Genomic DNA, 17,253 nt, shown 5'->3' with positions numbered 1-17,253 from the left:
TGTGCTCATAAACGGAGTAATATGGGATAATTTGTGCATCTTTGAATAACTGTAAGAATATTTCCTTTAAATATAATTTTTGTCATATAAAGTTTTGAGAGATAATAATGTTTTTTTTTTCACGGTTATTGCTTATTTATTTTAACGTGTTTGGCGCATTACCTCAGAGTTTATTTCAGTAATATTGCTTTTTTTCCCGCTAATAATAATACAATTTACATGCCAATCCTGCTTCCTTGTCTTTTTATTCATTTCATTATGCTGTAATGTTAATTTATATGTAGATATTATATAATTTCGTCTAATATTCAAATCATATCTGGAATAATGTGTGCATCTTTGAATAACTGTAAGAATACAGTTCATTTGAAAATAATTTTTGTCAAAGTTTTGAGAAATAATAATGTTATGAGGATATTTATATATTTAAGTTGAATACTCTCGTCTGTTAATATAATCTTATAGTAGGAAATATAAAATGTGATACTGCAAAGTTAGATTCCCAAAATGTGACGAGGAAAAAGAGGTGTGTTCAGCAGCTTTTTACATGAGAGGCAGATGGGCGATTCCATTTGGTGAGGGGCCGCTCACTGATCCCCCTATATTTGTGAAAATCCTAGACATGGTTTGACCTGTTGAACGGGTTGAGCGATCGCTTGTATTATAGCCTACTGTGTTGAGCAGAGGGAGAGAGAGAGAGAGAGGCTGCACAGTTCGACCAGCGGGAAGCGGCCGCAGATCAGGCTGCCGCGGCCCCAGATACTTTTGCTAATATTAACTCGTAATTATTACGACGTAACGTATAATTATTATCAGACCGGGCCATCGCGCGGCCCCAAAACACTACCGGCCCACCGGGAAAAGTCCCGACTCTCCCGATGGCCACTCCGCTACTGAGAAGACCCAATGGAGGTGGAACACAAGAAATTGTTGTTAAAAAGACACTGTCATATGTTCTGGATATTGGAAAAAAAATATTTTTCCTGAAGGTGAATCAACAAAAGGGAATGCTGATGATTTAAACTTTAAGTGGTTATTCTGAGCCACTGACATACAACATGAAGAAAACCAGACAATTGTCAGCTTGTACGAGGCAACACATTATAAAATCCTTAGACTCTACGTGTGCACAAGACTCAGATCAGGATTGTGATCAGACTCAGAGTAAAGAAAATGACAGACATTTAACATTAAAGCAACTCCAGATGTAACTCTGGGTACCTCATGTCAATATCTACACACTTCTCCCTCTTTATCTATGAACTTAAATGAGGAAGATGAGGTGGGGGTGTTTCTGCGTAATGATTTAAACACTTCCTTTGACATGGTCTCTGACAAACTTGTACACTGCTCAAAAAAATAAAGGAAACACTTTAACAACACAAAGTAATTCCAAGTCAATCACACTGTGAAATCAAACTGTCCACTTACGAAGCAACACTGATTGACAATCAATTTCACATATTTTTGTGCAAATGGAATAGACAAAAGTTGGAAATTATAGGCAATTAGCAAGACACCTAGGGTGGCCATTCGTCCGGATTTTGGCCGGACAGTCCGGATTTTAAGCACGCTGTCCGGCGTCCGGCGCAGCTTCAAGCCGGACGCTTATTTGTCCTCTTTTTTGGGGTTGCGCTGCTTAATCAGCATAAAACCCGCTCTAAAAACTTTATTAGGACGTCGCACACAGCAGCAGAGCGTAATGCCGTAAGATCTCTAGTCAAACAAACGATTGGCCGAAAACGGTGTCAAATAAATATCTGAAATATCATTGGTTAAAAACGTAAACAAGCCTCCATGTGCTGGCTACGTCATATCATCACGTTAACATGCCGAAACGCCAGACCTCGTTTAATCCGGAATGGACAAAAGAGCATGAATTTATTGCAAAATAAAAAAAAAAGTACAAGAAGTTTTATTGGAAACAAAAAACTCTTGGATGCTGCCAGGAAAGGGCAGAAGTATTGCAGATAGACAATCAACTATTTGGTGAGTACATTAGTCTTATGTGTTCTATGTAGTCTTATGTGTGTTCACAAATCTGATGCAGCTAGTTTACTGTGTATTGTATTTAATGAAGCAAATATATATAGGCTACACTCGTTTCCTCTTAAGCCAAATTGATCTCTAATGCAGCATTTTCACATAGCCCATTCATCTAATGTGCCAGTCTGCCAGATTATTTGTTTTTTTTTCCAGAAGTCCAAAAATTTTGTGTTTTCAGGCACTGTGCACTTTGCAAGACTTTTTTTGAAACAATACAAATTCTTTGAACAAACACTTTTTTGCCTCTTCTTTTACACATAGGTCTACATCAAACTGTCCGGCAATTATAGAGTAGGCTTTTTCAGAATCACTGTATCATGATACCATAGATATAATGGACAAAATTGTATTACAAGTACATTGTAGTTGCGAGTACACCAGAGTCCTATGCAATTATTCTTGCCTCACTAAATGCCGCAAAGTGTCCTCCTTTTTGGTGTTATGGAAATGGCCACCCTAGTGGTGACTGACACATTTCTTGAAACTGTTCCATCCAAGTCAGGTTCAGTCTGCATCCCAGAAGAGGTCGTGCCAGTAACAGAAGATCCACTTCAGCCAACTGTTTCCCAGGAACCAATAAACAATAACACAGTGGTTTTTAACCTGTGGGCCGCAAAGGTATTGCAGGGGAGCTGCCAATTATTATTAAATGAAATAAAAATATTGTTCATACATGTAAAATGTCTACTCATATTAAAATATGATCATTTGAGAGATATAATAATAACTAAAAATAAATAGTAAACAATAACTATGTGTTTACTATTCGAGCTCGCTGATTGGTTTTAATAACAACCCGCCAATTTATCTAATATTTTTGCTGCATACATGCTACAACTTTAAACATGGATAAATGGCTGTCAACGGGATCGCTGAAAAGGAGGAATAGAGACATTTCTTCATCCACAAGTAAGCCTGACTCTGAAAAGACTGAAAAGAATAAACCCAAACGAAGAAAATATAGTAGTAGATATATAGAAATATATATAGTAGTGAGTATTTAACGCTAGGATTCACGTGTGTGGGGGCGGAGAACGATCAGCTACCGCTCTGTGTTGTATGCACAGAAGTCTTGTCAAATGAGGCTTACGGCACTTGGAGACAAAACACAGAGAATATGCATCCAAGCCTATTGAGTTTTTTGAAAACAAACTCAGAGTACCAAAGCAGGAAAAAAACTATAGAAACTGTGCTTTCTGGCAATGACAACATTAAAGCAGTGGAAGCATCTTATCGTGTTGCAAAGCTCATCACAAAAGATGGAAAACCTCACACCATTGGTGAAAATTAGATTTTACCTGCTGTGAAAGAAATGGCTGGAGTGATGTGCAGAGAAAAAGCTCGCAAGCAGTTAAATCTGATTTCACTTTCAGATAATACAGTCGAGAGAAGAATTAATGAAATGGCAGATGATATAATTCAGAAGTTGGTTAAAAACATTCGAGAGAGTCCTTTTTATGCCCTACAGTTGGATGAATCGACTGATGTAGCCAATCTTTCCAATCTCATTGGAATCTCATTCTGTAAACCGCTGCCGACCCATTCAACTGCCGATGCCATTTTTAATATTTTGAATGCATTTATTGTTTCAAATGGAATAGAATGGCCTAAATGCGTGGGACTGAGCACTGACGGAGCAAGAGCTATGGTGGGTCATCGCAACGGAGTCGTTGCACGCGTGAGATCAGTTGCCAGCTCCGTCCACTGCAGTTTACATCGGGAAGCGCTAGCTACCAAGAATATGCCCACAGATCTCCACTGTGTTTTGGATGAAGCTGTTAAAATAGTCAATTTCATAAAAACTAGGCCCCTTCAGTCACGCTTGTTTCGACTTCTCTGTGAAGAAATGGGAAGTGACCATGTTCAACTTCTTTTACATACTGAGGTACGATGGCTTTCACGAGGCAGGGTGCTTACTCGTCTCTTTGAATTACGCAACGAAGCACAGATTTTTTATCTGACTTAAAATGTCCCCTTTCAGGCGGTGATTTTGAGTGGCTTGCAAAATTGTCTTACCTTTCTGACATTTTCAATCACTTAAATGGAGTTAACTTAAGCCTTCAAGGCAAATCGGTAACAGCGTTTCAAATCCAAAATAAAATCTAAGCCACAATAAAGAAAATGGACATTTGGGCCAGGCGAATTTGCAAATCAAATTGCGAATCATTTGAGAATTTGTCACATTTTATGACAGAAGAAGCCACGAGCCTTCCCGCTTCGGTTAAAAAGCTGATTAAAGAGCATCTGCAAGGACTGAAGAGCCAGATGCGTGACTACTTTGCATCTCCAGATGTTCATTTCACCTGGATTGAAAATCCTTTTGCAGACTTGTGTGAGGGAGCCATCACAAGTTTAAGTGCAAACGAAAACGACAGCCTCATTGACTTATCTTGTGACAGTGCTTTAAAATTAAAATTTTCACAAAAATCGTTGACGGATTTTTAGATTCACACTCTCTCCGAGTATCCCGATCTTTCTGACAAAGCTCTTAGATTTTTAAAAGCCATTTCCAACAACCTACTTATGTGAAGCTGGATTTTCTGCATTGGTGACACTCAATACAAAATACCGGAATAAGCTTAACGTCAAGTCTGATCTCCGCTTGCAACTTTCTTCACTTCAGCCCGACATACAGCGCTTAGTAAATGCTGAACAACACCTTCACATTAGGTAAGTGACAAAGGTTGTTGTTTATGATGTCTTTTGTCACCTGAACACGCTAATAAGTTTTCTTGTCACGTTATCCGTTTAAATAAATTATGAACACATTTGTGCACATGTGCTTGTCACTCGAGCCTGACTCTTTTGGTTTGTCCTGCAGTCTCTGGCGGTTTTGACTGCTCGTCTCAACCCTGCTCTGCCTGTTTCCTCTGACTGATTTCTCCGCTGATGGTCTACCCGCTGCAGACCTCTGCCTTGATTTGGTTCTCCCGTTTTCCTTAAGAAGTGTCAGCCCGAGTCTTTCGGGGCTTGGTGACCCGACCCGTCATGTTCATTTTCTATTAATTCACTACAATTACCAGTTTATTCAATAAAGACAATTAACTTGCTTCTGAATACTCATTTACTGTACCAACACAAATAGCGGACTCCTTTAAAATTTTTGCAGTGGGTCGCGGGAACCTATGTGTTTGGTTGTGTGGGCCGTGAGTTTCAAAAGGTTGGGAACCACTGCAATAACACATTCTTTGAAAATCCTAAAAATGTGATTGAAAATGAAACAGTTGTTGTTCGCAGAGTTCACTGTGAAAAGATATGATTCAGGCTTTCTCAGACAAAAACATACTAAATGCCAATATAACATTTAAATGTGTACTTGAAACTGGTGAGGAGGAAGCAGGCATTGGAGATGGAGTGTCTTATTGAATTCTGTGAGACATTTTTGCAACAAGGACTTGTGGAACAACTTATAAGATACCCACTTTGCATCACACATATCAAGACATAGAGTGGGAAGCTGTTGCACAAATTTTTGCCATTGGATGGCTGCGCTTTGGCTACTTGCCTATTCAGCTTGTGTCACACCCAGGGGCTGGCTGCTATTAGGCTAAAGCCACGCCCCTTTGTAGAGACCTCGGGACAGGCGGAATTCCTACACCTCTCTCTCTGCAACGGTAAATATTACATGGACAAAAGCATCAACCACGGCGACCCCTAGTCGTACTCACACATACACCAATCTTCCAACTCTTCACCGCCGTTCTTCGAAACCACCCCAAATGTCTAGACAGGAGATCGTTCCGGGGCACCACACCGTTGCTTTAAACCTGAAGCGTGTTCACAGCATATGGTAAATTACTTTTCACTAGGACCGGCAACCTTTTCGTCCTCCCTTGACAAAGTGTACAAAGGCGGGGGTTTTGCCTGACGAGACACACAGCAGATACACAGCAATACACGCCACCACGTCAAAGTGAAAGTTTCCACAGCACAAAGACTCACCCACCACACTCAAGTGTACACAAAGGACGCCCGTCTTCTTCCACTTTGCCCAGGTCCGAGGGGTGATGAATAATGCGGCCTAGTGGATGGTTTCGTCGCTGTGACCAGCCTCAGCAAAATGTTCCTTCGGCTCACCCACCACGCTATCTTAGGGGTAGGGCCGCCCTCCTTCACCTGGAGGTATTTGCTATAAAGACAGGTTAGTATACAAAGCTTCTTCAACTGAATATTGGTACTCACGAATGTTGCACTCTTTGTCCTGCTATCCTCTGTTTCGGTTCACGCTGCAATCAACTCCAGCCACACAAGCGGGGCGTCTCTTTCCCCAACAGGGTTACACCGCAACTTCCGGTATCTCCACAACTTTTCTTGTAGGTATGTACTCACATTAACTCCGTTTCTTCTCCTTTTGTTGTGCCTCGGTTTACAACGTGTTCCGTTCACTCTTCAACCTTTAAGGTTCACGATGTCTTCACAACCATGCAACTTCAGCCTGAGAGAGAGAGCTAGACAGCCACCAGCAGCACACCGGATAAGCGCAACACAGCACTTCACACAACACCAACAACAACCACTCCCAAACTGTGATTTAAACTGTTCTTAAATACTGCCCTGTTTCAGCGTGTCCTCCAATCGTAAGCCGCTCCTGTTAACTAGGCACAGCTGCATCCAATTCGCCGATTTTCCCTCTCGCGGCGCTACCGGAAGTACCGGTGTTCTTCCTTTCCGGTCCGGGCGGAAACACTTCCGGGCGGAACCAAACTTCCCCAACTTTGGTTCCGCCCCTAAAAAGATCGTCACCTTGTGACACTTGCACCTCCTTTCTCAAAGAAGCACTTTCCCTTCCATCATCAGAGACCAGTCTAATGGAGGTGTTTTTCAATTACATTAGCCCACTATTGAAGGATGTCTTAAGTGAAGCGCTTCAAGACTTCCAAAGTGCTGACATGGATGAGGTCCTAAGTGTATTTAGCAGTCACAACTGCTCTGTGCTTCCAAATCAAAATGATCTTCAAAGAATAATTGAAGAAATTGCACATAAAGAGATGATGCAACAACCAGCTTGCATAATAAAGTGTTGGCAACCCATTCTGCAATCTATTGGGGAGACCATGACTGCAGAAAAACTGGACCAGCAAGTCCTCTGTGGCGCAATGGTAATCAAACTAGATGCTTGTTAAGAGCATTAGTAAGATTATTGTTTTTTTAATAGAAAGGAGCCTATAGAGAAGGGCAGATAAACATACTACTTTATAAGCCCCCAACATCCTAAAGACCACTTAAGTACTTTTTAACAGAAGTGATTTACAAGGCAAACCCAATCAGCACTGAACTGAACACCTGAACACCTGAACAGAAGGGATTTACAAAGTCAACCCAGCTGTTGGTAAAAAAGCAGCTGACCACACAGTTTACAAGACCAAAACAACTGCAAAGAAAACTTAAAAATCTCATGGAAGGATCAAGCTACTTGCTTTGTGAAGATAAAAGGGAAATTGCATGCAAGAAGCCTACCATAAAAAGAGCTGGAGAACAACGGAAGTGCAGATACAACCATGTTCATCATGCCCAACCCCACTGCCCCTACCAGGATTCAAACCTAGGGTCTTCCGTATGGAAGGCAAAGGGGCTACCACTGCACCACAAAGGACTAGGGGGGCCAAGGAGGGGCCAGTGTTTTACCAGAGGGGCACATTAAAAAATGGCAAGAAATTATATTTAAAGATTATAGGGGTGGTTACAGGAATTAGTTTAAGCCAGGACTATGCCTTAGTTTAATTAGGAAATATAGTTAACAAACATGCCTTATTAAAAACATAACTTGTGTGCATTTTGAAGCAAAACAAAGGACACTGATGTATTTTAAGATATGGCATTGCTAGTTTTTATTAGGTTGGACAGCTCTTACATTTATTTTAGTCTAGGACTAGTCTAATCCCTGTACGGGAAACCACCACTTAAACTTTATTTTACTTTAAAATCATATACATATTTATTTAATACAAGAGTGAGTGCAGATGCAAAAGAGGAGCTGGGGTCTTATCAACTCCCTTGTTCAGTAGTCAGGGCACTGTGGTTAGGTAGTCTGTCATTATGCCAAACGTTAGTTACCTAAAAATTCCATGCAACGCAAAAACCAGTGAGCATCGATGGTCCCTATGTTCTCTTACTGGAAATCACGTGACCTTTTCTAAAGTCCTCCAACCGAAAATCACGCGTGCCTACTCAATAAACTTTATGAAATGCAAACTTTTATAAAGACAAACGTTTGTTTTAGTTTAAATATAAACACACATTGCTAGACAGTTAGGGACCACAATCTACTCAATATTTAAAATATTTATTTTAAATTGTAAAGATTTTTATATGTAACATTTAATAATATTCCTCCAATTTTATGCACGTATATATAAGAACATAATTACAGCGCTTTTTACAATGTGTAAACTTTAAAAAGTTAGCGAGATGTTGGTTTTTCCGGTTGTTGATGAGTAACAGCTGTGAATGATCACATTGGCAGCCACGTCACAGGAGAATAAGTAGCGTCCTAATGTCAAGTGAGCTAGAGTCCTTACCAGTGCCCGAAGCTGCATACACATTCACAACATCGTGAGATTGGGAACAAATTGAGACACTCGCCGAGCAGCACCCGCAGCCAGCAACAGTGCAGTGGTTGGGTGCGGCGCTTTAATTTGCCCGTGAAGAACGTTGCGTCGCATTAGTTCCGCTTTTGGCGCTCGCGTGTAAAATCAGAATAAATTTATACTTTTTTATTTGGTCAGCACGGGTTGGCCACAGGGGTGGCCAGTGACATGTCTACAGAGGCACGGGCCACCCTTGGCCTCCGTGTAGAACCGCCACTGCAAGGCACGGACATAGTGATGATGCTAGTAGGATCTGCCCATATGTGGTTAATCACACAGACAGCTTCAACAGCCATTCTAAAATCTGTGGTTTACTGAAACATTGCAGTAGCTGAGAATTGGACCAAGGATGTTGCTGGTTGTTACTTTGTTCAGTAACAAGGTTGCCAAAGCTCCCTGTGTGAAACTGGCATCTTGGTTATATGTTCACCTAATACAGTTATTAACTATATCTGTGCAGTTGCTCTAGTCTCCTAATGCATTGGCTCTTCATGGCAGTGTCTTTTGAAATGTGACATGCAAATGTTTTCTTCAAACTCACCATTTTACCAAGATGTTCCACCTTATGCTCCTGAGGTGGAGATCTTGCTCTCTCAGAATAAAATTTAACTTTAACACTAGATTAGAGTTAACAAGTTACAATAAGGGAGTTAATTTTTAACAACAATTTTTTTTACACTGATTAGTGTAAAGTTATAGTAAGATTTTTAACTCTGCATAGAGTCAACGCCAACACATTAAAAGAGTCAATTCATCAGGACCACGTGACGTCACTGTGTTTCGTCGCCGCCATTTTTGTGTCCGGTCACACCTGCGCCCTCTGCTTTACTCTATGGTCACAGCAGCCACAACTAGCACATAAAGAGCATTAAAACACTCACAGGAGGTTCACAACAAGATTACAATTTGCCTGGGATAAGTTGTGATGTTGGCTGTAACATCAATCGTCAGAGGAACCCCAAACTACAATTTTATTCTATTCCAGAGGAGTTAAATCAGCATAATAAAGGATTGCCTTCAACAGAAGTGACCAAGGATAACTTAAATGCTTGCCGAATATTAAATGAAAAGTAAAAAGTTCTCAAGTAATCCAATAATCAAATAAACAGTAAGTGATAATAATTTAAGAACAGAGAAAGGAATTTAAATTTATTGTTAAATAAATAAATATAACATTAAGTAGCAGATTGTTTTTTTATTAACATACAGCTGTCACTTTAAAAGCTTACAGTAATGGATTCATACATCCTAAACCACTTGTTTCCTAAACTTTTCACTTTACACATAACCTTTTTATACACATTTATATACGCTAACGGACATTTTGACTTAATTATGAGAGTATGTGACCATCAAAGCCTGAAAGATCACAGTTCTGCATGTGCACGTTTGTTCCCGTTGAGATGTTATGGAGAGCAGACTTTCTTTTGTGTCCCAGCAACTTATTTTAAGGACTACAAAACAATAAATTGTTATACATTATGATATTGCTTTACCAGATCCTTGCATATGAGACAGCAGGTGCGCCAAGCAGGTTTCATCACAAGGACTTTTCATGTGTGTATTGTCGATCGTTAAACCTTAGGCTTTGTGTTTTTGTGCCAGATAGATTTGAGGGGGATGATCTCTCACTTTAAGTTTTATAAATCATCATCGAGAACAAATTAATTTACTGAAAAGCTACCAGAAAAGATCTGCCAAACTGCCAGGTAACCAAAGGTGTATATACCTTACAAAATCTTTCTCAAATAAATCATAAAAATATAACTAAAAAATGGTACAACAAGTAGTAGCTTTAATAAGATTTAAAAAATAATTTAAACAAAAAATTAGCCCTAAATGTCATTTCATTACTTGTGCTAACAGTTCTGAACTCTCGTGAATTCTTCCATTCTAATTTATTCCACAATATACAAAATGTAGCAAACAAGAGAATAAAAGGGAAAAAGGAGATAAATGGAGAACACCAAGTCCAGCAAGCACCGACAATGCTAGTAAGGAAGGTCAGCAAGATCAAGAAGTGCTGGAGGAATTAAAGAAACTCCGTAAAGAATATCAAGAAGGTCACAATCACACTAAGATATCACTGTGGAGCAAACAGTAAAAGATATAAAAGATAATTTAAATGAACACGAGGTGAGAATCGAAAAAGCGGGAGAATAAGTGAAAAGTTTGGTTCCAAAACGCGATAAAAAATTGTTAATGCCAAAATCAGTATTATATTAGGTCAGTATTTAAATGTAAATTTTTAATTTTACGCAAAAAACAATATCCGCCGTGTTATTCTGTCATCTTTTCTCCCTTTTTTCCCAAAACGCGATAAACGCCATTCCTCCTTTTCAACAGAACGCAATAAATCCGCTCCACAAATCACAGCACACCATTCCACGCATTGTAAACAAACAATGGCGGCGCGTTGAGTCCAGGGAATCCTAGTTTTCCCTCATATTGTACTTTGTGATCAACAAACAAACGAAAACAAAATAATACTTTAATGGCATTGCTAAACCTGTGGTGGTTTTCTGTGACGAGAAAGAAACGCAAGCCATCAACATCTAATAATTTACGTGAGAAGCACTCAGGAGATGGAAAATGCCGGTTGCTTGTTCCCCCGAGAGCATCAAGCTCTCTCGTGCTAACACATTGACCCCAGGGATCTTATAAAAACTTTTATTTTACGTGAAGCCAATGAAAATCGAGCAGGATCAAACATTTTACAGCTGATCGCTGTCAAAAAGGTTCAGCGACGACGACGTCCCAAGTATAACCGCAGCAATGACAGTGTTATTAATATGACAAAGTAAGTGTTTTTGTTAATGCCATCAATGTTTATTTTTTTAATCAGTGGATACCACTAGTCAACTAAATGAATATAACATGGCAAAGATGAATGCACATTTATATATTGATTCAATAGATTTATAGCATTTAAAAAAGAACTTGTCATGGGTTTATTGCATTTTGTGGAAAAAATAATTCATTTTTATAATAAATCTTTGAAAATCAGATTTGAATATTTTATGTTTTTATAACCTAAAGATGCTATGTGATAGTTTGTAACAGAAAATAGTGGTTTTCATCTTGTCACTTTCTTGGTATAGAAAACACGTTTTTACAGAAATTTGTCAAAATGGATTTATTGCGTTTTGGAACCAAACTTTTCAAGTACTGTAAAAGATACAACAATGTGACACCAGAGGGCGCTAAGGTACCTGCTACACCGTGATATGGAGCTTACCACAAAATGTAGTGGTCTTGAAAACAGTGGGCACACCGCTCACTAACTTTAAGACCAGTGGACCCAATGGCTAGGTCGACCATTGTAAGATTCCTGGATTCAGCAGTAAAGGAAGCGATCATCAGGCAAGCATGGAGCCAGGGTCAAATTCACTTCCAAGAAAGGCAAATATTATTTGACCAAGACAACTCTTCTGACCACACACTCAATTAGACCTCTTCTATGCATGTGCAATATGGTTATAGGGGTCTTAACAGCACTGTGTGCAATGTTTTTCCCATAGAGGACAGGCAATTGCTTTGAAATTTAAGATGTTGGAGTTGGCAGTAATGTATTTAAACAAACTAGTATTTTTGTTTATTGCATGCAGTTTATACTAAAATAGTTTTAACCAGGCATTGACCTCAGCCAAAGTGACTAGTTGTTTCCAAAGTTACTAGCCACAAAGCATTTTTACTGGCCACAATTTTGTTGTTGGTAAAATACATATTATATACTATTAAACGTGACTGGCAGCTAGATTAGATGCAGATTGACTTTCAAATGCAGATTGACCACCCAAATTAAAGGAACACGCCCAGATTTTGAGAATTTAGCTTATTCACCGTATCCCCCAGAGTTAGATAAGTTCATACATACAGTCCATGCTCCCAATAAGTGACAAAATAACGTGAACATTTTCCTATTTATGTGTTGTGATATTATTATGTGTCATACCGTATACAAATAACAAGGTCATATGAGACACAGCTATCTTTTAACAGTATACATACTGGGAACTATATTCTCAGAAGGCGAAGCACTGCTACTTGGGCGGAGTGATTTGCACAACTCTGACCAAACTCTCTGGTCCTCACCAGGGGCTTCTCAGGTGCTGCGAGCAAATCACTCCGCCCAAGTAGCAGTGCAGTAAGGCCCCTGAACTGAGGCCCCTGAGGGGGCCCATTGCTCTGTACATCTTGCGGCGCTGCACAGGCCAGATGGCAAGTGACATCATTGTGCCGCGAGAGCCATTCAAAAGCATAACAAGCATTCTGATCTCACGATAGTTTAATTCCAGTTGTCAGTCAGTTTGTGCAGCTCTGCATGTGGTTGACACGCCTATTGACATACGTCTTGATATATGGATATGATTTTAAGCTTTCTGTCAGAGCAGTAAAGACAGAAAGCGCAATAAAGTAAAAATATTAAGAACACATTCATGTTTTAAATTCCTATGTAATCTTGACTTACCATGCAATGGATTTATTACACTCAGTCCAAATCTCCAGATTCAGTGTCCAGTGTGTATTGTTAGAAACGCTTGTACGCATCAATAATCAAAATCGTTCATCCATGTTAAAGAAATAAACACAATTTTATGCAATACGTTATGCAACTCCTGTTAGCATTTTTAAAACAATGCACATTATGTCTAAAGTTTGCATATTTAGCAAATGATTGATGTATTTTTAGAAAACAGATGTCAATGTTTTAATTAGGAAGTTTCTGATGAGTGTCACAGTAATGTCCATATGGTAAAAATGTACAGCTTTAAGATAATACAATGTGTTTTAGTTAACATTTTGTTTATAAGTACCTTTAAGCAGAGACAGTGAATGGGTTTTTATGAACGAGCTGACAGGGCCCCCTCACAAAGTTGCTTAGGGCCCCCAGAAGTCTAGGATCGGCTCTGCAAATCAGCCTAGAAAATCGCAACTATTAATTTTCCGTCAGTCTACAACTGTAACTACAGAAGAGTCAAGTTTTAAATAGGAGAAATATCGAAACCGTTTGGTCATTTTTGAGCTATGGCTATGCTAAAAGTGGTACTGCCAGACCCAGAGATCAGCTGAATGTATTCCAAAACGAGGGAATAAATCATGCTTAAGTTCAGGTTCCCTTGCACCTGGGTCCTGTTCCTTGCTTGCGAAAACCATGACAACATAAATGTATGGATAGCCTACATGAACAGTGTAATGTCAAATAATAATTTACAAATATGGTTTGTACTCCTAAAAATACTTTATTTGTAACAAACAGGAGAAAAAAATGAACAAACGTCTGAACATCCAAAACATTTTAGCACTGGGACAGCACGGTGTTTTGAAAAGCATTATGTAAAAAATTTTCTCATCTCACCATATCCAGAGGTACAAAGTCATCATATACAATAAATCCATGGGGTTTCATAAAAAAATCAAAATAAATGTAATATTTGCATTTGTTAAAAGCAAAACATTCAGCTTACTTACAAGGCTTCAGGTGAAGGAGCTCTTTACACCTTAGCGTCTCATAATCGATCCTCATGTATGTCCAAGAGACATAATCTTTTACATTTTAATCCCTTAATTTTTTATATGTTTAACCCTCATAAGACTGTATTTTCCTGTATACGTTATAGTCCCTTGGGGGTACAAATGACCCCAGAGATTAAAAGAGTGATTACAAAAAAATATATACATTTTTAATGATACAAATAATATATCATTTTTTTCATTTACTTCCCATCTATACATTAATGCTGTGTTTTGGGAGATATGAAGTACTAACTCGTTTACCACTCAATTCCTAAACTACACCATTAGCTTGCCTGAAAAAGATCAAATTTTTATGAAAAATTCACATAAATTTTTATCTAAATTTGATTTAAATAGTTTTTAGATATTGATCTAGATGTTATGTGTTGAATTCAGCCATTTGGTGTTTAGAGAAAAACTGTTTTATGGTTACAGTTAAGGAAATAAGCATGTATTTTCTATGTAACATTTGTGCTCTAGTACCAGGCCTACCTTTCTGTGTTGAAATTTTCAGATTTATTCTAGATGCATTGATTTTTTTGACAAATAAAAAGAAAAAAATGGGTTTTTTGCATTTCCCATTCATTTCAATTGGGGTCATTTTTACCCCCAACGGGACTAATAAACTGAATTTTTTTACGCCTCTTTAAAACGACTGAATCAAGCCCAGTTTTTTTATATGAATCTTGACAGATAATCTGGAGGTCACAAAATCGTATTCCACTGAGATAAAGGGAACCATGTTTTAACGAAAGAAATGTGGCTTGGGGGCAGAATTGACCCCAGGGGATTTATTAGGGTTAAGTAGCCTACTGCTGTGTGTGTAATATGCAAAGTGCATGCTCGTTATCGTCCCTTTTATATACTTACATTACTAATGTGCTCTTTAATATAACAAAAAACAATATTGCGTCATTGACTTTAGACCAGGTTTTAGTTGGTCAATGGTGTAGTCTATTTTAGTTGCCTCAAAAGAGCAACACGCCAACAATGCACCTAAACACACCTTGTTTTCAGACTAGCACGCCCATGGGCGCACCCTTTAAGCGTCACCCCACCCTATTGAGTTAAGTCTACACTCTTGGAGCTTTCAAACAATATACAGTTTATCATGATTAAATAAGAATAAATATACAAACACTGAAGTAAATGTAGGCATCCTGCTTGTGGGACATTGACATTTAGCAGAAAATAAATGTTTTGAGGCACACTCTCTTCATAAATGAATCAATTACTTTACCTACATAATTTATTTTATAAAACACTGTTGAAATGTCTATTCTGGAGGATTAGACCTTTCCAACGATATATAGTTTGTAGTGATAGATTAAAATTTACATCAACAATATTAATGCAAACTTAGGTGTCCCGTATTTGGGACGGCGACGCTTAACAGTTTAAATAACGTGGCAGGCACTGAACATGAAAATTATAATTGCGTCTGGCTGAAACTAGCAATAAACACTTTGCATTGTGCCGAGTGTATGATAGGGCCTTACAGTATATCTTATCAACTCATTATGTAATGCATTGTTCTTATTATCAGATAGGCCATCATTTTATGAATGAAATAGAACAAAACATTGGTGCCAAAAAAAGCACATGACTTTTTATTTCCCCAAAAATAAATTTCTGAATAAATGTTAAAATAATGCTCAATAAGTTTGCTGTAATTCACACGTGTTCCTCTTTTTGTATTATAAATGATTAAACTCTGTACACAAAGTCAGATAAAACTTTCATATTTTTTCTTTCCCCAAAAGAAAAGTTCTGGCCCAAAAAGTTGTCTCCCCTCTGCCTACATTTTCTTAAAATGTATATGTATAAAGGGATATTTTTTGTTTTATAATTTCATCGATTTGAAAAACATTATTTTAAAACACTATAACACTTTATAATGAAAATAATTATTTTACATTTACACAATTATATATTCCCCCATGTACTGTACAGTTACTAATTTTAAACATTCTGACACACGCCTTCTGAAACATTTCAGTGAAGAGACCCTAAACTTTTGAACAGTATACTGTATGTCCTGGAACTTGACTGTCTGGGGAGTCAAGAGTATTTATAAAAGTTTTAAATCTGCATTACTTTGCCTCAATGTGAGCAATAGCTCTAGAAAACAAACTATGGACAATGGTAAAAGTTAAAGTGTTAAAAGCCTGGTGCTTCATTCATTTTCAGTTCACAGTGAAATAAATTTTGACAGGGTGTAAGCTTTTGCATGCTACTATATGACAAACACAAACCAGCCTCTTTAATATAGAAACATTGTTGCATTTAATTTAGTATAGAACAGGAATAATACAAATGTAGTTTATTACAAATACTGTTCTGTTTAATATACAGAATGTCAGCATATACCTCAAACTTTCATACATGAAACATGTCAAAAATGACATAAATAGGTGTGTTGCATTACCTGCAGTGCAACAAACAGTACTTTCTACCTTTTCTAGTAAACAAGTCAATTAAATGAGGACATTTACAAATGTATTTGGGATAGCACTAATGGTAAACTTGCATTTACACTTCAGCATTAAGGAACTTTAATTTTCTTTCACTGAAAAAAGGCTCTGTCACAATCTAATATAAAATTTGTTTTCCTTCATAACATGGATAAAACATTTAAAACAAACAATTTTATTCAATTATAGTGCAGTTATAAACCTTGATTATTTCTAACTGTAGTCAGTTTTGCATAACAAATTCCTTTATTAACATGTAAGAGACACCCACAAAACATTCAACTAATCGTTATTCCAAAATAAAGCCAGACTGAGTGATAAGGACCTCAACATCCTGATTTCAATTCTCATTGGTAGGTTAGTTATCCCTGATAATATACCACTCATCTGTGAGTCATCTATCCCATATGTTTAACATATCACTCCTTTTAACAGATTCAGACCTTGTATGAATGGTATTTATATGTAACAAATGAAATAATAAATTGCCCAAAATAATCTGTGTCCAATTGTTTATTCACGTGACAAATAGCTGTGTAATAAGTGTAATAATGTACATCCAACCAGTTTTTTATTGCAAAAAACCCTCTTCAGGATAAAATAAGACCTGATCACCCAATCTAGGTTAA

This window comes from Misgurnus anguillicaudatus, chromosome 12, assembly GCF_027580225.2.
Source record: "Misgurnus anguillicaudatus chromosome 12, ASM2758022v2, whole genome shotgun sequence".
Classification (NCBI taxonomy): domain Eukaryota; kingdom Metazoa; phylum Chordata; class Actinopteri; order Cypriniformes; family Cobitidae; genus Misgurnus; species Misgurnus anguillicaudatus.
This window is presented reverse-complemented; position numbering follows the sequence as displayed.